This window comes from Lagenorhynchus albirostris, chromosome 7 (assembly GCF_949774975.1).
Source record: "Lagenorhynchus albirostris chromosome 7, mLagAlb1.1, whole genome shotgun sequence".
In the NCBI taxonomy this organism is placed as follows: Eukaryota; Metazoa; Chordata; class Mammalia; order Artiodactyla; family Delphinidae; genus Lagenorhynchus; species Lagenorhynchus albirostris.
Window position 1 is genome coordinate 8709037 of NC_083101.1, and position 15756 is coordinate 8724792.

Here is a 15756-nt window from a genome sequence, read left to right on the forward strand (position 1 = left end):
AGGTATAGGGTGACATGGAAAAATGCGGTATGATTTGGGCTTCAATTCCAGTCCTGACTACTAACTCTTCACACAGACTGCTCAACTTTAAATCAAACATCTGAGCAACCACCAAAATGAATGCTGGCAAGATTTTAGCATTTCTAGTTCATACACTCTCCAGCAACAAGGGTTATTACCTGTAACCCAACTGGAAAATAACAGGACACGAAAGGGATGAATGAATGCTTGTGTTTCTTACCAACCACTGCAGTTTAATAGGTCTAAGTTGTCATATCCAGGAGAACACTGTCTGAATTCAGTTTTTCATTTATTCACTTAGCTGTGTGTCTACTTGTTTATCTATCTGTCCACAGATACACATACACACCCCCCAAATCATAAATTAAAGAACAAAAGAAGAAATCGAAAAAGCAACTGTCCTTGGTACAAAGAACTAAGGCTAGACAGAGAATTCTCCCGAGGGTGCTTAATAAGAAAATAACGTGTGATATGAAAACACTGCTGTGATAGGCCAGCGCGGAGCCTCAGCATGGTCTCATGGCATCACCCCAGGGGGAATTCGGGACAAGCCACCTGGCCAGGGATGAGAAAACAGGACTGGCTGTGTGGTGTGGCCCAGCTGACTGGCTTGCTGCAGGGTCGGGTCGCACTTCAGTCTCTCTGGAGATGTGCATGGGCAACGGGTGACATATCCTTCCAGCAGCCCCCCATGAGTACTGCCACTACACCGTTAATATTGGTGGGGTTGAGCAGGAGTAGTGATGTAAAGTAGAATTTAAGGCAGAAAACACTGAACAAGGCAAAGAGGAGTGATTGATATTAATGAAAGGCACAGTGGATTGAGAAGATCTAATGATTACTAACTTCTATGCATAAAGCAACATTGCACCAAAATACACAAAGCAAAAAAGTGCCAAAAATGAAAAGTGGATTCAAGAAAGCCACAAACATGGAGGGAGCCTTTGGTAGGTCTCTTTGAGAATTTGTGTGTGTGTGTGTGCGCGCGTGCACGCACGCGTACACATATGTATGTACATACAAAAATATACACACATATATATACATGCATCTACAGATATACATATGTATGTGTCCATATATAAATGTAGTATTTAAGTAACAAAATTAACAAGCTTGGTGTTATATAAATAAAAATATAATCCTTTTTAAATACTCATGGAATGCTTGCAAACACTGATTATATGCTAGTCTATAAAAAAATGCTCAATAAGCTCCAAAAAGTAAATGTCATATTATCTGCTCTCTTTGACCTTACAGTACATCTAGGATTTAACAATATAGAAAAAATTCTAACCGTTTGTTAAACACACACACACACACACACACACACACACACACACACACACACACTCATAAGCAACTCTCAGGTCAAATAAAAAACAAAAAAATCTAAAATAAGAAATCTATTCAAAGATAATGACAATAAGAACACTACATATCAAAATTTATGGGATCAGACCAAAGTGGTAATCAGAGGAAAATTTATAGCCTTGAAAGTTTACTATTAAACTACTAAGAATGATAACAAATGTAATTAACCAGGTACTTAATATTAAAGCTGTAGGTTTTCTGCATGGCTGGACAAACACTGCACTGACTTACGCATTCATTATGTTATTTGTTCTTATAAAACCCATTTTACAGAGGAGGAAAAGGAAATGCACAGAGGATGTTTAACTCGTTCCAGGTCACATAGCCGGTAAATGATGGGGATGGGAGCTGAACCCAAGCCTGCCTCCGCAGAGTACATGCTTCCTGCCATCGCAGTGGACTGCTGGTGCTGGATACCATGAGTCATTCGTCCGCTTTTAAAATAGCTACACATTTTTACGGGAAACTGTTAATCACAGAAACATATGCTAGCACTTCTCATAGGAATCATTTCCACTTCCCTTCTTTTTAGTGGCACCATGTTTCCAAAATTTTAAAAATTAGAAGTCATTTCCCTTGTATAGAAGCTCCAAGTTTGGAACATTTAAGTCCACAGATTTATTACTTCTCGACCTTGTTTTTCCTCTCCCCTCTTAAAAATGTAACTCAGCTACCTCCCCAAGGATTCAGCAATGGCAATCCCGAAAATCCCATTAACGCTTCAACCACAACAAAAAGTACCCCCTAGTGCTGAGCATGAGGTGAGGGGATAAGGGACACGAGGCAGCTTTGTTCCAGAGGCCAACGTTGTGCAGACCCGAACGCAGCTGGCTCTGAGCAGCAGAGTGAACCTCAGCCCGGGAGCAGGGTCACCAAGGAGCAGGATATGGGAAAGGGAGAGAACTGACGCTTCCTGGGATTTGCTACAAGACGGGAACCTCCTCCTCTCCTCTCCTGTGGTCCTCCCATCGACCCCATGGGGAGGTTAAGGAGAAAACTAAAGTTCAGAGAGATTAAGAAATGAGCCTGAGACCTCACAGCGAGTGTGTTGGATTTGAACCCAGGTCTGTCTGGCTCCAGTGCCTGTTCCGACCCACTCACCGGACATGAGAAACACACGAGGAATCAGTTGCCTCTTCTCAAATAACACCCCTGGTGTGGAAGGCTCACCCTCCTCTGCCCTGTGAGGACTGGGGCTGGCCCCTCTGCATCCTCTCAGGTCCTGGCTCTGCAAACAGAGGCCAGGAGAAGCTCGCCTTCGAAGGGGCCGAACACCATTTCCACCCCAGCTTCTGCCTGTCCCCTCAGGGCATGGGGAGCTCACTACTTCATAAGAGCAAACCCCACTGTAGAGTGTTCATCACCCTCCTCCACAAAACACCTATCTGTTCCCCTGGGCCACCACAGGTGAGGATGGAGGGGACCTCCCAAAGGAGGCCTCCTGGCCCTGGCGGCCAGGGCAGACCCCAAGCCTCAGCAACACCTGGACAGAATTCCCATATGAACAGCCTGTCACTCCCAAAGCAGCAAATCTGCAGGTAATACTGCACAAATCCAGAGAAATCTTCCCAGTATTGTCATGAGCCTGTAACTGGAAATATTTAAAAGCCTAAAGCATGATGAAATCATTAGAATAGCCACCTCCCACTTGTACTTGGCCAGAGCAGCGCGAAGCCTGACACACAGCACTCACCACAGCCACCATTAGATACTGACTGGCCTCGTTCATGTGTCTACTGTCTGATTCCCCCATCAGACTTTACTAAAACCCCTCTGAGGAGGAAGTGTCCTGTTCCACAAGCTCAACCCCAGCGGCTGGAACAGAGCACACAGGAGCTGCTTGGTGAACATTAGTTGAAAGAAGGAAGGTATGAATGAAGGCATACTTTAGGCCACAAAATAACCTTACAAAGCACATCATTACCCTCATTTCAGAGCTGAAGAAAGAGACACGGGGAGTCAAGTGATGATTATAATAAGACTGAGCACTTACTGTGTTCCAGGTCTTAAACTAAGAGCTTTGCCCTGTTTGTTGATGTGCCATAACCATGCTGTTATCAGGGAGGTTTTATCTCTACTTTACAGAGGAAGACGCTGAAGCTGAGAGCGCTGCATCGCTTGTCTGAGATCACACAGCTGGGAAGTGGCAGAGGCAAGATGTGAACACAGGTCAGTCCAGGCTGCCATACTGTCAAGTCCTTCTTTGACCCCAGCTAGATCCCCCGGAGCCTGGCAGCTGGTGAGGCAGGATGGGGCACAGCTGACCCCACAGGCATCCAGGCCATGGCTCTCCCTGCTTGATACCCCCTTGGGGTCAACATTCTCCAGGAGGGCTGACGACTACATGGTGGCTGCACCGTCCACCTCCTCCCCGCGGCCTCCCTGGCACCCATCGTGACACATCTATCCCAGGTCCCATCGTCAGCGGGCCCACCATGGCCTGGGGGCCCTGCCAGCTCTGCCCCATGACACACAGCTGTGGTGGAAGTGGGAGAGCGTGGGGCTTGGAGCCAGGAGACCTGGAACACTGGCTCTGCCGCCTACCAGCTGGGTGGCCCCAGGCAAGCCTTTTTGCCTCCCGGGACCTGTGTTTCCTTGACTGTGACTGGGGATAATGATGGTGATTGTGAAGTCTCCCGGCCCAGGGCCTGGACCACTGAGGTGCCTGTGAAGCTGAGCTGACCCCGAGCCTGGCTCCATGGCGAGGCCCCACTTGGAACTGGAGCGGGACGGGACGCCCGTGGGAGAGACGCACCCAGCCGGGTTTGCCATAACTGTGGATGGCGCCCAGATGCTGACCACGTGCGGCCACCTACCTCAGACGACCAGCTCTGGGAACTTCCGTCTGGATTGAGACAGCACAGCTGGGATGTCTCAGCTCCCTTCCTTTTACACAGCGTGACTGTGGCAAAAGACACCGTGTTGTTGGCCTTGTCAAGACGGACAGTAACTGGACCAGCTACTGGCCCTGGCGGCCGTGAGGCTGAGCAGTGCCAGGGGCTGGAGCTGGACTGGGAGGTGCAGACGCATTGGAGGAAACAACCGTAATACTAACAGCCGCTGTCTGCGACAGGAGAGGCTGGCCTTGCTTGTGCCACAGCATCCTCACCGCAACTGGCAGAGCACAGTAGGTGTTCTCACTTCTTCATTTTACAGATTAGGGAACGGAAGCTTACGGAGCAAAAGTGACACATCTAAGGCCGTACAACCTACAAGTGGGGGAATCAGGATTTGAATTCATGCCCGCCTGACCCCAAAGATTTGGGACAGAGAGCAGTGCTGAAAGCTGGGGGCTGGGAGTCCTGGCTGGCACAGGGACAAGGGTGCCGAAGTCAGAGCTGGGGCTGCGAGGACCCCTCCTGTGGCCTGCCACCCACCCGAGGACACGGCTGGCAGCCGGCATCCACTCTGTGGCTCGCCTGCCTGCAGACTCAACCTCCTGTGAGATGGACAGCTACCCAGAATATGTTCTGTTCCCTCCTGCCACACCCCACACAGGGCCTGGTGACACTGCTGTGGCTGCAACAGGGGTGCCAACCAGCCTGCCATGGTGAGGCAGAGAGCCCCGGGGCCGGGGATGAGCAGCCCTCCACTGGCTCTGCTGTGGATGCCTCCCCAGCTGGGTTGGTCCCAAGCCCAGGGGCATGTGGCCAAACCTTCTTCCTGACAGTGAATCCAGGCCCCCCGCCAGGGGTGTCCACAAGACACCCTGGCCCTGAGGAGGGAGTATCAGGCTGACAAAGGAGGTGCTCTCCTGAACAGACCCTTCTCTTAAGCTGAGGGACACAGGCTCCGTGGTGCAGAGCCTGCTTGAAGCTGGGCGCTCCCAGTCTCCCAGGGCCAAAGCCCGCGGCCGGCACCGGGCTTCACCGCCAGCCCAGAAATTCACTGCTCTCTTGTTTCTCCCATCGCCACCCGTCTCACTTCCATCCCGAGTCTGGTTTTGGTTTTCCTCACACAGCTATCTATTTAATAAGGAAAATTCTGCTGTGTTGAGGGGAAAAAACCTTCCACAGCATAAAAATATGCCACATTTCCATCTTATGCTTTCCATTTTCTTTCTCTCTTTCTTTTAAAGTTTGAGATGAAAGACTTTTTCCCATGTTCTCCTGCTCTGCTTTGAAAAGATCATTTTCAACCTTCAGAAATGAGGACTGCTGGCACCCGGAACTATACTTGTGCGGTTTGATCACATAAACTCCTGATAAATTCCAAATGAAATAACAGAGCAGCAGCTCATTAAGGTTTTGTTTGTTTTTGTTTTTGTTTTTGTTTTTTACGAGCGCACAAAGCGATGCCATCGACTGCAGAAGGAGATCTCAGTGGGCGGCTCACGCTCCCTGTCTGATGCAGAAGACTGAGTGTTAATTAGTGCCCGTTAATTAGTATCAGTTGTGTAAAACACGGACTTCAGAACAAATCCTCATCTAAAGAATATTATTCCTCAAGTGAAATGTGTTGGAAGCTGGCTGACACGGAGACAAACATTTCCCAGGTCTGCAGAAAGGGGGCGGGGCCAGGCAGTCACACCTCAGGTGGTCAGAGGCCATGTTTCTTAGAGGAGCACACGGCCTCCGGTTTTTCTTGGTGTTGGGGCCGGTGAATCGCAAAGGTACGAGAACAAAGCCCTGCAGCCCACAGAGAATCTCCTTTGGCTCCCCGAGGTCAAATGAGGACACAACCACAGATTTCCGCCCCCGCTGCCCTGGGGATTACCTGGTAATCTACAGGGGCAATGGGATGGCCTACTGTTTGCAAAGGTTCTCCTAAGAGCTGTGGGAAGGTGCAGCATGTGCTGGTATTCTGACCAGCAGTAAGAAAGGGCATAAGGAGAGGGCATTAATCTGGTGATTATTATTCGGCTTGTTTTGTGCCAGACACTGTGCTAAGTAAATTACACGTACTATCTAATTTAATCCTTCAACAATTCTATTGGCAGTAGAGAAGAAACTGGTACTTTTTGTCTGCCTAACATCTATTCCCAATTCTTTTTTTTTAAAATTTATTCCCAATTCTTTTGGAAACAGCCTTCACTTTTCCTTTGGGGGAAACCATACCTCCCATACTTGTAACCCATGTGGTTTTGGTAGGTCTGAAGCAATTTCATTCCATCCCCTGCCCCAGGGGTAAAAACAAATTTTAAAAACGAACCATTTGGGAAAGGAAAAAAACACTCCAAAAAATTCAGAGATGAAAGAAGGAATTAAAATCACAAACTATCTACATATAGGATGCAATCAAAATCACATAACTCTGCTCAGAGAAAAATTCTAGGTCTCAAATGCTTATATTAATAATTAAGAAAGATAAAAAAGAAATGAACTTAGCTTTCATTATAGAGAACTAAAAAGAACAAAAGAAAGTAGGAGAAAGCATTAAAAATATAAAATCAGAAATATTTATCACTGCAGAGTGATAAATAAAACTGAAAGTTGGTTCTTTGAAAAAGTCAATAAAGTAGACAATCTTTGGTATGTATGATGGAGGAAAAAACAAAAGGTAAAAACACAGATGTGCATTGTTAGGGTTGAGAGAAGGGATATGATTTCAAATATGGAGGAGAAGTTAAAATAGTGGTATGTGCAATTTTTATGCCAACATATTTGAAAATGTAGATGAAATGTGTGCTTACTAGGAAAATCTATCTTCCCAAAATTGTCTCAAGAAGGGGCAAAACCTTCAACTCACCAAACAAAGAGAAAATATTAACAATATTAAGAAAGATACCATGATTAAAACGTACATTATCCAAATGGTTTTATGGACCCATCCATTAAACTGTAAAAGAAAAACCGAATATTACTTAAACTGTTCCAGAGCACAGGAAAAGTCGGAAATATGTGCAGTTCTTTTTATGACTCGAGCATAACCATTATATCAAAACCTGACAGACATGGCATAAAAAAGAGACCAATATCATTAATAAATAAAGATCCAAATAAAACGTTAGCAAATAAAACTCACCAGTGTTTTAAAATAATAAAAATAGCAAATCAAATTAGCAGTATCTTGAAGCAAACAGGTTTACTACAGGATTGCAATGGTATTTCAACAAATGATCTTGAGAGATGCTGAAAAGTCACTGATAACTTTAGTATCTATTCCTGATAAAGCACTAAGCTAGGAACAGACTTCCTTGATATGACAAAGGATGCATGGTAGAAACACTAACACAATCTTCTTAACGTTGAATTCCTATTGAGAGGAACAAGTCAAGAATACTTGCCGTTCTGCTATAATTTAACACTATTCTAGATGCACAAATCTATGAGCTAAGACAAAGAAATGTGGTATAAACATTAAAGACACATGTAACATTGTCATTATTTCCAGGTTACATAATTAGTTACCATATTAATTATATAATTAAGTAATCTAGGATAATCAACTGGAAAACTATTACAACTAAATAACAGAGTTAAGTTCAAAGTAAATATACATAAATCACTAGCATTCCTTTTTTTATTAAAAAATTTTTTTTGACTTCTTTATTGGAGTATAATTGCTTTACAATGGTGTGTTAGTTTCTGCTGTATAACAAAGTGAATCAGCTATATGTATACATATATCCCCATATCCCCTCCCTCTTGCATCTCCCTCCTACCCTCCCTATCCCACCCCTCTAGGTGGTCACAAAGCACCGAGCTGATCTCCCTGTGCTATGCGGCTGCTTCCCACTAGCTATCTGCTTTACATTTGGTAGTGTATATATGTCAATGCTACTCTCCCACTTCATCCCAGCTTAACCTTCCCCCTCCCCATCTCCTCAAGTCCATTCTCTGTGTCTGCATCTTTATTCCTGTCCTGCTCCTAGGTTCGTCAGAACCTTTTTTTTTTTTTGATTCCATATATATGTGTTAGCATATGGTATTTGTTTTTCTTTTTCTGACTTACTTCACTCTGTATGACAGACTCTACGTCCATCTACCTCACTACAAATAACTCAATTTTGTTTCTTTTTATGGCTGAGTAATATTCCATTGTGTACATGTGCCACATCTTCTTTATCCATTCATCTGCTGGTGGACACTAGGTTGCTTCCATGTCCTGGCTATTGTAAATAGAGCTGCAATGAACACTGTGGTACATGACTCTTTTTGAATTATGGTTTTCTCAGGGTATATGCCCAGTAGTCGGATTGCTGGGTCGTGTGGTAGTTCTATTTTTAGTTTTTTAAGCAACCTCCATACTGTTCTCCATAGTGGCTGTATCAATTTACATTCCCACCAACAGTGCAAGAGGGTTCCCTTTTCTCCACACCCTCTTCAGCATTTATTGTTTGTAGATTTTTTGATGATGGCCATTCTGACTGGTGTGAGGTGATATCTCATTGTAGTTTTGATTTGCATTTCTCTAATGATTAGTGATGTTGAGCATCCTTTCATGTGTTTGTTGGCAACATGATGTTTGTGGGTTTTTTTGACTTGAATTTTATATATATATATATATATATATATATATATATATATATATATATATACATATTTTGTTTTTAATACAGCAGGTTTTTGTTTTTTTTTTTTTGCAGTACGCGGGCCTCTCACTGTTGTGGCCTCTCCCGCTGCGGAGCACAGGCTCCGGACGCGCAGGCTCAGCGGCCATGGCTCACGGGCCCAGCCGCTCCGCGGCATGTGGGATCTTCCCGGACTGGGGCACGAACCCGTGTCCCCTGCATCGGCAGGCGGACTCTCAACCACTGCGCCACCAGGGAAGCCCTAGCAGGTTCTTATTAGTCATCAATTTTATACACATCAGTGTATACATGTCAATCCCAATCTCCCAATTCATCACACCCCCATCCCCACCCCCCCACTGCTTTCCCACCTTGGTGTCCATACGTTTGTTCTCTACATCTGTGTCTCAGTTTCTGCTCTGCAAACCGGTTCATCTGTACCATTTTTCTAGGTTCCACCTATATGTGTTAATATACAATATTTGTTTTTCCCTTTCTGACTTACTTCACTCTGTTTGACAGTCTCTAGATCCAACATGATGTGTTTTTAAGTGAACAAATCTGGTATGACTATACACACATATATACACACACACCCCTATATTGATACACACATACACACACCCTATATTGAAATACACACACAGAAACACCTATATTGAGATACACACACACACAGGCACCCCTATATTGATACACACACACACACACACCCTCCCTATAGTGAGATACATACACACCCTATATTGAGATACACACACACACCCCTGTGCTGAGATTACACACACACACACAACCCTATATTGAGATACACACACACCCCTATATTGACATGCACACACACCCTATGTTGAGATACACACAAACACACACCCCTATACTGAGATACACACACACACCACTGTGTTGAGATATACACACACACCTCTATACTGAGATACACACACACATACCCCATATTGAGATACACACACACACCCCTATATTGAGATACACACACCCCTATATTGAGATACACACAGGCACACACACACACCCCTATACTGAGGTACACACACATACACACACAACCCCCATATTGAGATACACACACACACCCCTATATTGAGATACACACACCCCTATATTGAGATACACATAGACACACACACACACACACCCCTATATTGAGCTACACACACACACACACACACACACGCACACGAAAGAGAGAGAGAGAGAACATATTGCCCAATCTGTTAACAGCAACCATCTTCAGGGATAGTTTAGGGTTATTTTTTGTTTTATACAATTTTATATTTTTTCAGCCTTTAGCTATGAATATGTACTACTTTTAGAAATAGAAAAGAGCAAGATCTCTATCTCTCCTTCTTTCTTCAAAAAAGCAAACACTTTTCTGGCAGGGAGAAGGGACATAATAGTTGACGCAAATGATTTTCCAAGCATTCTCAGCTCCTGTTGAAAACCCGGTCTTTAGTTTTTGATGTAAAGGCCACAAACCTCTACCGACTACCTGTGATCTGTCTCCAGGCCATTGTTCACACTTCATTATCACCTTTGGTCTCCACCTCTAACCCATTCCACCCTGTGATTTCTCAAACCCAATCAGATTGTACCATTCCTCAATTTAAAATTACCCAACAACTCTCCCTCTGCAGGTGTTCACGGCTCCTGGGTTCCATCCCTCGCCGCCTGCTTCTCTGGGCTTTCCTCCCGCCCTCTCATGTGATGCTCTAGCTGGGTGCGGGCCCCGTGTGGCTGGCTCCCTGGACCAGCCCTCTGCTTCGTGCCTCTGAGCTTGGCAGAGCTGTGTCCACCCCATGCCCACTCGGCCTCTTTTTCTGGCTGTTAGCGGGCTCCTCCTGGGCTCTCAGAGCACGCGCCCTCCCCTCGACTACAGTATTTATCACACACTCTTTGAGGGCCAGGTCTGCATCTTTTCCGCCTCTGCATTCTCAAGGGCCCAGCACAGGGTAGCGGACGACCAAACGGGACGCTGAGTCTTTATCTGCACATATATGACTCTTTATTCTGGCCACCGAAATCCCACTGCTCAGTGGATAAGCGTGGCCGTGGCTGCCAAGCACCCCACTCCACAGCCACCCTAACAGGGTCAGCCCTGTGTTCTGGTGTCTCCAAGCTAAATACCCATATTTCTCAGTGCTATGAAGGGCTTCCAGAGGAGCTAACGTCACCAAAAGGAAACGCAAGATGATTCCCCCAGTGAAAGCCTCGGAAACCTGCCTCATGTTGGGTAGAACCGAGGCTGCCCATGTGCCAAGGAAAACACTCTCCAGCTTGTCTTTCCAACCCTGGCTCAAGGATTCGCTACTGTGCACAGAAAGGCTCCCTGGACGTCCGAGGCCACCAGGATTCCAGCCAGAGAATGAGCTCACAGACGGCTGCTTCAATCACCAAAGTATTTTCCACTTCCCCAAATGCGCTCACGTATCTGTGACCACACTTCACCTAGTCTTTAAGTATAACAAAAAAATAATGGAGGCAAAGGCAAAACTGTCAGATTTATTCATTGCTCAATGGAAACTGTGTAACAAAACACGACATTCTAAACCTCAATCACCAATCCCTGCATTCTCTGGGAAACAAGCAACAGATTTGTGGAGGGTTAGCTAGATCTAAACTGATTTTCACTATCTGAAAGCAAATTCTTTTCTGATTTTGCTGAAATGAAATACTGAAAGACTCTCCCTGGGCCCCTTGGGAAGAAAGAAGGCATCCGACTACTAATTTATTTGTGGTTTTCAGGCTCAGGTGTTTTGATCTCTCCCTTTCTTGATGTAGATGAGAGGATGGGAGTCCCACAGGACTGTCCCGGGAAACCGCTTTCAGAGAACAGGGGCTCCTGTGGCCCTACCGTGGGGGCCATCTCTGTGGGCTCTGCCCTGCTGCAGGTCACACTGGAGACCCTCCCTGGCCCAGCCAGATCCAGCTGGCCCAGGGCCAGCCCAGCCTTTTCCAGTCCTAGGCCATAGTCTCGGTCTGTAGGGGGCGCTACTCCCACGGAGCCTGTGGGCCGATCTCACCAGGGCAGGAGAAGCACACGCCCCCACCAGCAGGGGGCGCTGGAAGTAGTCATGCTGTTGCTAGTCTGGGATTGTCTGTTGGGTGGGATGGGAGGGTGGAGGGGAGCCGGGCTGTCACTGGCTGGAATCATGCGTCAGACTGGAAGGCCCACCCACACCTACTCTCTTTGTGTTACCTGCCCACCCCCTCACCCCTGCCCCGGCCCACTAGACTCAACGCCCATGGGAAATGATTCAAAACACCTGACCCCCATGACTCTGGGCTCCTGGTCACCTCCTTGAGACCTAGACCTCTACTCTGGTTGGTTCTCCAGCACCAACTTTCCTCAGTCCTGGCTCCTCCCCTTCTTCACAGCACACTGCCGTTCCAGCAGGCTTTGGGGCCAACACTACCCTTACTAGGACATTCATTCCTGGCTATACCATCAGAGGGTGATTTGCAGGGAAGAGAGAGGCCGAATTGGCAGGAGAGCATGTCTACTGACCAATCAGAAGTGGTGGGGAGCTAGATGGAAGGCGGCGGGTCCCTGTGGGGAGAGGAAGCTTCAAGGGCACAGGGTAATGTGCTCAGGGACCAGCCCACTAGGTGATGTGAAAGGGCATTAGTGCTACAAATATTTACTAAGTGCTTCCCACATTCTGGACACAGGGGTATAGACAGGCACGGTCCCTGACCTCATGAGGTGTACTAGCCGGCAGATGCATTCAACAGAGGCATTAGTTACACAAATAATTAAGGGCACAGAACTGCTAAAAAATAATACTCTAGTGCATACTTACTTTGGGGAATTATCCTCAGGTGCCCATAAGCGACCCCAGAGGAACCAGTGGTGTATGATACAGAGATGGGCAGGTCCCTGCCTCAGTCTCTCTACTCAATTCCAGAGATGCTAAGTAACCTGCCCAAGGTCACTCAGCACAGACATGGCAGAGGTAGGATTTGAGCCCAGGTCTTTGGCCTAGGGCCAACACTCTTATGGACTATGTTATGTGTGTTACTTATAGCTCAATACATAGAGGAGTGATACTGAAACTCGAGGCATCTGTGTTCAAATCCTGGCATTGTCACTTATTTGTTCAGTGTGATCCCGGGTGAGTTCTTCAACTGCTTTCTTCCTCTGGGAAATGGAGACAGTAGCTTCTCACAGGGCTGAGGTGAAGACTCAGGACCTAATGCACAGGAGAGGGGCTGGCGTAGTATCTAGATAAAGCAGGCACTCAATGAAGTGACTTGCAAAAAACAAAAAACAAACACCAACAACTTTAAGAGGTGATGGGGGTACATACCTGTTTCTGAAAACCTTCCAGAAGAGACCAGACAGCCCCTCATAGAGCCTCCCCTGACTTATCACTAAAACTTTTGTGAATAGAAAAAAAGAAGAAAACCACCCCATTAGCTAAGACTGATGGACGGCTTTATTGCTGGAACCTAGGAAGAAACTGAATAGACTACGGGCAGATGTAGAGGACAGAAGTTGAGCAAATGTAAACCTTGTCAATGTGTGCCTCCCAGGGCCTGTCCCCAGACTCAGAGAACCAGCGATATAAAAACATGAAAACTTGGGTCAATGACCAGTACACTGCCCAGCAGGGGCTGACCTGAGGGGCTCTAGGACTTTCCCCTCCACCTTCTCACATCCATTTGCAGATGGCTACCCCCAGAAAAGAACTAAAGCATGTCCAAGAGGGAAAACCAAATGCCTACTGATAAGCCCCAAAGATGAATAGATTTCACCTTGGTCAAGGACGCATTCAGAAGAAAGAAAATCCAGTAAGGGGCACATGGAAAAATACTGCCAAATAACAGGGGCTGAACTGCATGCAGAAGGGGCTGAGAATGAGAGCATATGTCCTCGGTCTATTCCAGCATCCGGAAGAAGGTTTCAGGACACCTTTTCTCTTCAACACAGCACAAGAAGACAAGGCTTCTGGGATAGGAGAGAACTGTCAGAGGTGAAACTGCAAGAGGATAAGCTAGAAAGAGAGATGCATGACATAAGAAAAGAAGAAAAAGAAACTAAAAATATGACAGAAGAATTTTAAAAGCTAACATCGGAGGCAGCAAGGAGCAAAATGGGTATTTTGGACACTCACATCAATGATATGGGGGAGCAAGTTGGCGAGGTCAAATGCCGAGGAAAAGGGCAAGGGAAGAAAGAATATATGGGATGTGGGGGCCTGAGAACACAGAGCTGACCCAGGGAAGGGCATCTACCCAAGGAGCGTGTCCCAGGTCCCGGGAAAGAGATCCATCCCTAGACACACCCTGGATAAACGTTTGAATAAAAAAAAAAGTCTTTCAAAAAAGCAAAAGCAAAAAACCCAAAACCAAAAACCCACCTCAAAACAAAAATAAAACCCCCCAAAACAAAGAAAAACCCATGGAAGTGACCTTGACCCTCCAAGTGAGTTGTAGGGGCCCCTTTTGCTTGGGTCTAATTGAACCTGACCTTCCACCAGAATGACTGTGATGACATACGGTAACTGTCTGTGCAAGTGTTTCCCCGTGGGAGGAGGAGTTTCTCAAAGCAGGAGGTACTGATTATTCATGAAATGTTAGGACATCTGGTGATTTGTCAATTGCTTTCATTTTTTAAGAAGAAAAATATTTTCCCCTAATGATTATGGTACTTAAGTATAAAGACCCAAAGAGAGGACATATGATTTTGGATGCCATAAAATTTGGTCAATGCACATTTTTTCCATAAGTTTATGGGAATGTTTCACCATCGCAGCCTAAGGGCAGCAGAAGATGTCGACTTCTGGATGCAGTATTAACAGATCACATGTGCTCTAAACCACACTCCCTCGTCAGCAGTCTGTGAAGCCCAGAAACCCCTCCTGCACATGCCGCAGGAGAAAGCAAGCGCTCAGTGGCTTGTGTCACTGTGTCAGATGTGGAGGATGCAGGCGAACTCTGAGAATGATGGCTTTTCTGCGGGGCCAAGGGGAGAGGCCACTCAGTCATGGCTGCAACAGCACAGGGAGAGGCAACTCCGTCAAGTCCAGAGTAGGTGTGAGTAGAGTGCTTCCTGCCAAATCCAGGAGCACCCAGCACCCAGGAAGCAGGAGCCTGAGCTTGCCTGGAGGTGGGCTGGGGGGCGCTGAGAGGGGGCTGGGGGTGGGGGGATGAGGTAGCCTGGGGACACCAGTAAGAAGATCTATTTGGAGGCTGAAAAAGCTCATCTCAGCTGAAGTCTGCCTCAGGGCAATGGTGAAGGAAGAATATTTTGCAAATGTCCTGTTTCCTGGGTGGCAGTGGCCCCGGCTCTGGGCGAAGGCCTGCTCCTCTCCTTCCATCAGGGTTTCCTGACAGTAATCTGGCCTGGATCTTACTCTCCGCAAGACCCTCTGGTGCACAGGGACCCGGGGGTCGGGGAGCTCAAATAGGCTCCTGGGACAAGACAGCTGACTCAGAGTGTGGGGTGGGAGACATGAGCCTCGGGCAAGCGAATGCTGGGAGGGACCAGAGCGTGGTCACATCGAGCGTGGCCCTGGGCTAAGAACTGCACCTGCATAATCTCATGGAGTCCTCATTTTACAGAAGAGGAAGTAAGCCTCTGAGAGGCTAAATTGTCCCAGATCACACAGCGAGTGTGTGGCAGGGCCAAGAACGCCCCCCAGGCCTCACTTTGGAGTCCGGCTCTGATACTCGCCCTTCCTCGTCCTGGCCTTGCAGGACAGCACGTGAATGCATGAAGCCTGCCAAGGTGGGGTGGGGACACCAGCATTTGTGGGGTGACCCTGAACCAGACTTTGTGCTCTGGGCCTTAGACCATCTCCTCAGTTCATCTACCAACTGGGCTCCCAGGAAAGCATCATTACCCCCATCACCCAGATGGGGAAACTGAGACTCAGAAAGGT

General features: G+C 46.8%; 1 protein-coding gene across 5 annotated transcripts in view; it reads right to left on the bottom strand.

Moving 5' to 3' along the window:
• RALGPS1 (Ral GEF with PH domain and SH3 binding motif 1) overlaps positions 1-15756 on the bottom strand; it is a 322342-nt gene that overhangs the window by 49743 nt on the left and 256843 nt on the right. The window lies entirely within an intron of this gene.